Source organism: Puma concolor, chromosome B4 (assembly GCF_028749965.1).
Source record: "Puma concolor isolate L17-30 chromosome B4, mPumCon1.1.hap2, whole genome shotgun sequence".
Classification (NCBI taxonomy): domain Eukaryota; kingdom Metazoa; phylum Chordata; class Mammalia; order Carnivora; family Felidae; genus Puma; species Puma concolor.
This window is the reverse complement of record NC_141673.1, coordinates 35,866,438-35,877,337: the sequence shown is the minus strand read 5'-3', so window position 1 is coordinate 35,877,337 and position 10,900 is coordinate 35,866,438.

The following is a 10,900-nucleotide window of genomic DNA, read 5'->3' as shown; positions in this document are numbered from 1 at the left end:
CTGTATGCTGAAAACTATAGAAAGCTTATGAAGGTAATTGAAGAAGATTTAAAGAAATGGAAAGACATTCCCTGCTCATGGATTGGAAGAATAAATATTGTCAAAATGTCAATACTACCCAAAGCTATCTACACATTCAATGCAATCCCAATCAAAATTGCACCAGCATTCTTCTCGAAACTAGAACAAGCAATCCTAAAATTCATATGGAACCACAAAAGGCCCCGAATAGCCAAAGTAATTTTGAAGAAGACCAAAGCAAGAGGCATCACAATCCCAGACTTTAGCCTCTACTACAAAGCTGTCATCATCAAGACAGCAGGGTATTGGCACAAAAACAGACACATAGACCAATGGAATAGAATAGAAACCCCAGAACTAGACCCACAAACGTATGGCCAACTCATCTTTGACAAAGCAGGAAAGAACATCCAATGGAAAAAAGACAGTCTCTTTAACAAATGGTGCTGGGAGAACTGGACAGCAACATGCAGAAGGTTGAAACTAGACCACTTTCTCACACCATTCACAAAAATAAACTCAAAATGGATTAAGGACCTGAATGTGAGACAGGAAACCATCAAAACCTTAGAGGAGAAAGCAGGAAAAGACCTCTCTGACCTCAGCCGTAGCAATCTCTTACTCGACACATCCCCAAAGGCAAGGGAATTAAAAGCAAAAGTGAATTACTGGGACCTTATGAAGATAAAAAGCTTCTGCACAGCAAGGGAAACAACCAACAAAACTAAAAGGCAACCAACGGAATGGGAAAAGATATTTGCAAATGACATATCGGACAAAGGGCTAGTATCCAAAATCTATAAAGAGCTCACCAAACTCCACACCCGAAAAGCAAATAACCCAGTGAAGAAATGGGCAGAAAACATGAATAGACACTTCTCTAAAGAAGACATCTGGGGGCGCCTGGGTGGCGCAGTCTGTTAAGCGTCCGACTTCAGCCAGGTCATGATCTCACGGTCCGTGAGTTCGAGCCCCGCGTCAGGCTCTGGGCTGATGGCTCGGAGCCTGGAGCCTGTTTCCGATTCTGTGTCTCCCTCTCTCTCTGCCCCTCCCCCGTTCATGCTCTGTCTCTGTCTGTCCCATAAATAAATAAAAAAACGTTGAAAAAAAAAATTAAAGAAGACATCTGGATGGCTAACAGGCACATGAAAAGATGTTCAGCGTCGCTCCTTATCAGGGAAATACAAATCAAAACCACACTCAGGTATCACCTCATGCCAGTCAGAGTGGCCAAAATGAACAAACCAGGAGACTATAGATGCTGGAGAGGATGTGGAGAAACGGGAACCCTCCTGCACTGTTGGTGGGAATGCAAATTGGTGCAGCCGCTCTGGAAAACAGTGTGGAGGTTCCTCAGAAAATTAAAAATAGACCTACCCTATGACCCAGCAATAGCACTGCTAGGAATTTATCCAAGGGACACAGGAGTACTGATGCATAGGGGCACTTGTACCCCAATGTTCATAGCAGCACTCTCAACAATAGCCAAATTATAGAAAGAGCCTAAATGTCCATCAACTGATGAATGGATAAAGAAATTGTGGTTTATATACACTATGGAATACTACGTGGCAATGAGAAAAAATGAAATATGGCCTTTTGTAGCAACGTGGATGGAACTGGAGAGTGTGATGCTAAGTGAAATAAGCCATACAGAGAAAGACAGATACCATATGGTTTCACTCTTATGTGGATCCTGAGAAACTTAACAGGAACCCATGGGGGAGGGGAAGGAAAAAAAAAAAAAAAAGAGGTTAGAGTGGGAGAGAGCCAAAGCATAAGAGACTGTTGAGAACTGAGAACAAACTAAGGGTTGATGGGGGGTGGGAGGGATGAGAGGGTGGGTGATGGGTATTGAGGAGGGCACCTTTTGGGATGAGCACTGGGTGTTGTATGGAAACCAATTTGACAATAAATTTCATATATAAATAAAAAATAATAATAATAAAAAAAATAAATAAAAATAAATAAATAAAATTCTTCAAATGGTTTAAAAAAAAAAGAAGTCAAGAATTTAGAACATTTTTGTTTCTGTCATCTTAACAATTTTACTGAATATCAGTTGACTAAAATTAATGACTATAGCTACATATACAACTTTCTTTGTATTTAGGAAAACGTCCAACATGAAGCTTACTTCATAAACTATTTATTTAAAATATTACTGAATAGCATGTGTTAAAAGTTTGAGTAGTATAATTAATGTTGTGGTTTGAAGTCCATAATGGAGGAAAGCTGTGTAATTAAGAAAGGCCTGCCATCTGGTCAGGTTGTGTTTCACAGGGAGACATGACCTTAATGAAACCATTAGGCCCAAATTTTGTTCTCACCAAACGAGGCCTAGAAAACATAGATTAACACAAATAAAACACACAAACAACTGCTGCAAACCAACTAAGTGAATAAACACAAAATGAAATCTGAATCTTGCCCTTTACATGTTCAGTGTTTCTCCCCTGTGTATAAGTTATCTACAACTGCTTTTCCAAGCATGCATTCCAGGAATACCACATTTGTAAAGGCAAAGGTAGCTGACAGCTAGAATCAGATGGATGAAAATAACTAAAAAATATAAATTAATAAAAGTTAATGAGAGTAATGACAGGTGTAATTGCCAACTTCCCTCCTCTAAATTAAAGATATACATATGCTAGAGATTGATCAGGAGTTCATCCTAACAACACTAATAAACACTACACAATATTATCTCTAATCTGTAAGTCTCACAAGAACAGGGCTTCTGTCTTAATCATCTCTTTTCCCTGACACTGACATACTTCTGACAATTTTACTGAAAGTACACATTTTAAAAATTCAATTCATTCTTGGGGTGCCTGGGTGGCTCAGTCTGTTGAGCGTCCAAATTCAGCTCAGGTCATTGTCTCACAGTTCGTGAGTCTAAGCCCCACATGGGGTTCTATGCTGACAGCTCAGAGCCTGGAGCCTGCTTCAGATTCTGTGTCTTTCTCTCCCTCTCCCCCTCCCCTGCTCATGCTCTGCCTCTCCCTGTCTCTCAAAAATAAATAAATGTTAAAAAAATTTTAATTCATTCCTTCTTTTCTATTTTTTACCATTTCAAAAATGGCAGATTTCCCTTTATGGAAGTCATATTTCTTTTGTTTTTTAACTTTCATAATGCTAGCAATTTGGCCATTTCTACTTAGGGGTAACACTAACTACTGTAATGGATAAACCTCTATATCTTGGTGGCAAAGCAAAATAAAGTCCTTTCTCACTCATAAAAGTACAGTGTGGGTTGTCCAGGTGGATCAGCTCTCCTCCAAGTAGTGATCTTGGTTTATTCTAACCAAGTTAGAATAACCATAACTCCCACATTAGTTCCCAATATGGTTAAAATAATCATATTCTAACCATAACTCCCAAGTTGTCTCTTGGGTTCCAAAGAACCTGAAAAAAGAAGAGTAAGAATTATTCTAAATGAGAGTTTATTGGAAAGACTTTGGAAGTAGAAATTCTGCTTTAGTTCCATTGTCTAGTGTCCAGTCATATGGCCATACTTACCTGGTTGCAATGAAGTTAGATAAACAGTGTGCAGATGGGCATCCGACCAATTTTCATATAATACACAATTTCTCTCATTATTAGTTCTACTTGTGTTTCATTACTTTTCTTATAAAGATTGTGATGATTATCTAGCCTCATCTGTATACTGTAGGTTCTAAGGAATGATTTACTCTTGTCATTTTTTTATGTCCACCTGCCTTCAGTTTGTCAGTATTTCAGCAGATACATAGCTTGCTCCATACCATTCATGCCTCCAGAAACATGGTAGCTCCTTGGTGAAGCTCTACAGATTTTCTAAACTGAGATCAAAACCATTAACCATCCCCATCACTTTCTATGCCCTTATCTAATTTAATTTTTTTGATGCTGTTTTATTTTATTATTTTTTAACAAAAATTTTTGGCAAGTTGGTTAACATACTGTGTGTACAGTGTGCTCTTGGTTTTGGGGGCTATATTCCCATGATTCTCGCTTACATACAACAGCCAATGCTCATCCCAAGTGCCCTCCTCAATGCCTATCAACCATTTTCCCCCTCTTCCCTGTACCCCCATCTACCCTCTAATTTAATCTGTAACCACAGAATTCTTCATTAAATGAATTCTATAATTTAATTATTTGCACATTAATTTTCTTTTATTGCTTGTCTTTTTCACTGTAATACACACACCATGAGCATATAATTTGTTGGTCTTCTGATCCATGAATATCCCTAGACCCTAGAGTAGTACCTTTTTTCTGGTACTCCCTAAATATTTTATTTAATTTCACATATTTTCCTTCCTGTAGGTAAAGCTTAATGAAATAACTGTGATATAAATTGTTTTTAAAGAAGCTTCATAGATATGATTAAAATTTTTGAAAATACTAAAGGTAAAAAGCATAAAAACTAGAGTGATGATAAAATATTTTCTATACAGTGATGATTCAAAAAATAACAGCTCAAAATTTTTGATTTTTCAAAAATTATTGATTTGTGAAATCATAATAATATGTTATTATCATAGAATCATAATTACTGAAAGTCTCTGGTATCACTAGCCCTCTCACTTTGGGTACAGCCATATTTTGATCACATTGACAAATAGAAATAAAAATAATCTCCCAAGAAAATCTCTTAACTTTTGGAAACAGGTGAAGACAGTAATGATCTATACTTTCCAATAAAATATTTTTTAAAACCCTACTATATTTACCTTCATATTATATGCTTCAGTCATAGAAATAAAAAATAGAAAACATATCTGAAAAATAGCTATTATCATCCTCCTTGCCTTATTGTAATGTGTGTTTTAATCTTATAAAATTGTTTTTCTGATTTACATTATTGGGCTGGATAATTCCTCTGGTATTCACTGCCCCTTTTTTAGCAATATCGTTTGTGAAAAAAAATTATTTACAAATAGCAGGGAAAGAAGAGCCATGGGTTCGATTTCTGGCCTAAAACTTACTACATGTGTGAACTTGTACAAATGATACCATTGATACCTCTTGGATACCGTTTTTCCTCTTCAGTACTCAATTTAGTAATTTTTTGTGGGGATTGGTTAAAATAATATAAAAAAAAAAGTATGATATCACTCACCATATCCTCAATAAAAAGCTACAACCTCCCAATTTTCCCTCACATTATTGACAATAGCCATGAAAGATTCCAATCATGCAGTAGATACCCCTTTTCATTTTTCTCAATTTACTTCCCCTTTCTGTTAGTATTATTTTGCTTTGTGTATTTTTGAAATTCACTATGATATTTTTTTAATGTGATGCAAAAATGCAAAATGGAATAGTAGCTATAAGAAGCGATTTCCTATTTTGCTCCCAAACTGCAAAGTCCTTACCACATCAATATATTTTTTCAAATAGTTTTTTTTATTTCCAATTTTAGATGTCCATTTTAATAATGCAAGCGAGGCTTTTCACAAGGCCTACTTTTCAAATCTATTTATCTTCAGAGAAAGCAATGAGAAAAGCATTTAATTTGCTTCCTACAGGGTAGATTAAATTGGTTCATTTTATTTCTCATTTCATTATTGACACCTTTTGTCAAAAAGAAGCATTACTTTTAATATAAATTCCAAGATGTGGGAAATACTTTGTTGGATTTACACTGATCTTCCTTAAGAATTCATAATTATAGCCCTTTCCCTACGATTTTAATTACTTTTCTAGAATTGGTGTAGTATTACCCTTTGCTAAAATTTTGAATTCTAAAAAAGATGCTGGTAAATATCTTTTTGAGATTAACAACCACAATTTCTCCTCAAATGCGAATTTCTCCTCACCTAATAGCTTCAGCAGTTAAGCCAACATGCAGCAATAAATTGTAGGACAGTAAAGATGACATCAAGCCTTGAACGTGTTCCACTTACACATACACAGCAAGAGGCAGAGACAAGAATGTGGTTTATAAGTTATGTTTTGAATTGGGATAAAAATTGAGAAAACACGGTCCTGTGATTTCTGTGTCAGGGTGTGCTTAAGAGTGAATACCAGATAAAAACATTCTTGAAAATTTAAATAAAATGTTGACAGTCCCAGAAGAAGATAGCTATGAATCAGTGAGGTAAAGATATGCATACCAGGAAATTTACCCAATGCTATAGTACCTGGGTGTCTGAAGTTAAAGAGACCATAAATGAATAAATTGATTTATATTAGTTTATTTATATTCCTCATCTGACTCACATGCATTGACTCTTAACATTGATGAGAACTAATCAACCAATATACTATTATGAAAAGATATATAATCTAATCTGACTAATCTCATTAATTTCTAAAAGTATTATAACAACTAATTATTCACTTTCATAATTGCTTCAGCACAGAGCACAAAGCATCTGGGGGAAGAAAGATTTCTAAGATCTCTGAAAAGGTGGCATTAGAATAGAGATGAGACATAGTCACAAGCAATTATGACAGAAACTATAAAATAAGTGCCATAAAAGGTATAAAAAAAAAATAGTGCTTTACAGGTTTAGAAGGGGCTGCAATTTCATGCTGTGATTAGATAGGAATGAACCTGTGGAGTGGAATGACAAATCCTGGGAGACATATATAAGATTTGATTGTCCGAGATGAAGAAACAATAGTTAAGTTTAGGAACTCTACACACAACGGGTTCTTGAAACTGTCTGAAAGCCACATGTAAAAGTTGGAAAAATAGACTTCTATGTTATAAAAATGAACTGTTACTAGAATCCTAATGTACATTTATAGTATTTGCCATAGTATTTTGACAAAATAATTCCATCTCTGCAATTTTTTAAATGTCTTGGCCAAGCTTAAGCAACAAGGGCAGTGATAAGAAAGCATTCTCACTGGCCGGTTTCTTAGGAAGCTTCTGTTAACCACTTCAGGAATAAGACAATCTCTTCCAATAGGATACCCACATTGCTTGGACATCCTGAGGATCCCTCTCCCTTAGTGAGGTTGCTTCTCTTTCCCTTTCCCCTCCCTGCCTCTATAAATGGGAGGTGCCTCCCTGCATGTAGCCAGAGTTCATTCAGCTTGGGACTCCTGGAACATGCAAGGACAGAAGATATGGAATATGTATAGGATAAAGAAGAAAAAAAGGAAGAAGGGAAAAGGAGAGTATGGGAAGTTATATCACTTCTGAATCTGATTCAATGTTTGTCATTTTTTTATAAAGCCAGATTTTCTTCCGTTTAATATCCAATAATTGCAAGTAAATCTATGAGTATATGTACATGTGTGTTTGTTGTAGTGTAGCTTCTTTATCTGCATGTGGACAAGGTTCACAAGCTTGCTGCATTCTGGAAGAATTTGGCTTGTAGAGAAGTTTGGATTGTCAAGAAAAAATATACAGATACATAGAAAAACAGATAGACACATAGATACATAGATACATAGATGATAGATAGATAGATAGGTCTTGAACATCAGGCTAAGACGTTTTCAGTAAGCCATGAAATATAAAGGAAAGGCAGAAACTACCACTGACTCAATTCTTTCTATATACAACCACTTCCCTTCTTCTTATCTAAACCTCCAAAGGAAAATATGAAATTGGTGTTATTATCCTATTTTGCAATTGCAAAATTAGAGGCAAAAACATCCACAAAAGTTAAGCGACTTATCTAGAAAGGCACAAGTGGCTGAAGTAAGATTTGTCCTCACGGGTATTTGCCTTCAAATCCTAGAATTCTTCCTACGTTGGTGAAACAAGACTCATATGACCCAATTCCTGCCACCACACCACACTCTTGTAGATTAGTGTTTATGCTTATGCATTACCTCAAATTTAATTGATCCACACATTTCCTCCTCCCTTAGACTCTAAATTGACTTTTTTTTGGAAACTATTATATCCAATCAATGAATTTACCTGTTTCTTTCCTTGATACCAGTAAGTGATCCACAATCTTCAACTATAACTGGGAAGTAGATTTCATATTTTATACTGAGTAATCTTAAATCATGAGCTTCAGACTCATGCACATCATCTCTGTATGTTGAATTTCCTCCACATTTAAAGTTACTTTATTGCTTCCAATTTTTTCTATTATTCATTAGTGTACCGCATATTTTGAGTTAATAGACTCAATATTGACTGTACTTGTGGGGTTTAGGGCTGTTCCTAAAAAAAATATGAATCAATATCTTCCGCTCCATTTTCCCCTCAAGTGTGATTTGGCTATATGCACTTTAGTATAAACAGCCACAGGCTGGTTATAAATCATTCTACCTATCTTCCTACTGACAGTCTGCAACCAGGTTGGTAGATTTCCCCAAGGGAACAGAAAGCAGGGCAACTCTAGGTCAAGATCTGCATTCCAACTGCAAGTGCTTACAGCTGGAATGTGCCTGCCTTTTAAGGAACAGAAGGAAATGTCCACAGAGAGTGGTTTTAAAAGATGCAATTCAATTTTAAATGTATCCATGCATTTCTGTTTAGGGACTTTAAATTAAATTACCATTTAAAGTTAACATAGATATCTTATTAATGGCATTGAGACCATCAGCATTTGAGCGTTTACAGATCAGGCCAAGAATGTTTAAACAAAGAAACAGTGTATATAATTTGTAATAGTGGGCAAATATGATTATACATGCCTATCACATCTCACTTGCTAAAAGTATATATTTTATCAATCCTCCATAAAAGCAAAGCATAACAATGATTAAACCGTATTCTATAAATTACAAGTGTTAATAAACATTATACTAACCGAACACGCCATCCCTCAGATATGATATACCTTAAAATTGCATAGTGCACTTATTGTTTTGTAAGTACTTTGACATCACTGCGACAAGTGCTCTGGTTGTTTTAAAGGTGAAGTGCACTTTTGTCATCCGTACCTGGTCCTACCTATGACACACATTTTTGAGGATTAGAGATGCAATCTCTCCTCGAGTAATATTTTTTTTTTTTTTCTGGAGGAGATCACGAGGCAAGTAAAGATCAAATTTACAATCTTGATCTCAATGTAACCATGTCTGCATAATCTAACCTCACTGTATAATCTACTGGAATAGATATACTGTATACCTGCAACACTAATTAAATAATCAACCTATGCTAAGGCATTCCAGAATATGAACTTCCAAGAGAAAATGGAGAATAATGCAGTATTTGACTATGTGGTTTTAGATATTCAGGAACCTTGTTCTGATCTAAAGTAAGCTTGAGGAAAATTTTTATCCTGTAAGTATTAGTTTCCTTATTTTTAAAATAAAGATAAAAATTGTACCTAGTGTGTGGCTGTGCAGGTTCAACATGGAAATGTAAAGCACTTAGTATTGGCACATAGTTAATGCTCAATAAATGCTCTACCATCCATGAATTTTCATGTTTCATTTGCAGATAATTAAAATAAAAAATAAATCTGGTAACTTTATTTTTTTAGTTTGGTTTAGATAGGATATCTTTTGGTCTTTTATTTAATGAGTGCTTTTGACTGTCAAAGGCTATCATGTGAATGTTTAGTATCAAAGTTCCCCAGACTATTGTCTTTCTCAAAGGCAGATGGTAAATCTGTCAGCAGTAGCATTCGGAACAACAGCAACCCAGATGCTTTTAAGCACTGCGTGTGAAGCCGCTCCTCCCATGAAGAGTACCATTGGGCTAGATGCCAAAGGAAGGTCCCCAAGGCAATTAGCTGCTTCTGAATCCAACTCTGGCTGTCTGGAAAGTCAAATGAATGCAGCTTGCTTAGCCATACACCATTTAATGCAAAGAGCATGCTCCTTATTTATAATCAAGCCTGTCTTCCATATTTCAACCTAGCTACATTCGAGCAAGAAATCTGTATGATCTTTATGGTTCATAGAAGAAGGTTTTGCATTACTTTATGGATATTAGTGTCCTTTGTAGATAAAGTAGACCTATTAGACTTAATGACCACTTACCTGTAATTATTTTGCACATGCACAATCATCTTTAGTGATTCATAATAAACTCGATGTTTATGAGTCCCTAGGTATAATTTAAACTATGACTACAGTGAGCACAGGAGACCTACTCATAAGTCCTAGGTAAAGCCATCAGTCTCTTGTTCAATATTACTATAATATTCTATAAAATGATACAGGGAGTAGAAAATAATGTCACCCAATAGAAGTAAAGTAATATTCATATTTATGAAAATATTCCTATCTTTAAAGAACATACTTCTAAAGCACATCGATTAGTCAAATATTACTTGTAGGTTTTGAAGAAATTCAATAAAACCAAAATATTCATTGCACCTCCACTATGTATCATGCACAGCTATAGGCACTGTGGATTCATTTTCTATAAACTTCAAAAGAAAACTTCAAATAGCTTATGATTCCCTTTGTACAGGAAAGGGACTTGACCATGGCCACAGAGCTTAGTAGATGCTAGAGGGGATAGGTGAATCCTGGAAGTTTCTTGTTCCAAAGACAGTGGCCTTTTGACTATACCATCCAAAGAAGAAATAGATATTTTAACTTTTGCAATGACAAGTTTTCCATATTTGAAGGCATAGTTCATTTTTTATTAAACATCAAAACAACTGGACTCATGGTGCGGATGTGGGAGAAAGTCTGAAGGCGTTAGGAACAGACAGCAATGATTTTAATTATGGCCATGTTGCATCTTGAAAGTCATCTATCCTCCTCTACAAAGAGATGAAGATACTTATCTTAAAGAGGTGTAGCAAGGACTGAAGAAGACAGTTAAGGCTTGCATAGTACCGGGATTACACAGATTATAAAGTGAAACTCAGTGAATTTAACTAACTCTATTAGGGTCACAAGAATTCGTAGCAGAAATGTGTTCAAACCCGTACCTTCCAGATGCATTCAAATTGAGAAATCATGAGGGGAATAGTAGATTATAAAATTTGAATACATTATAAAC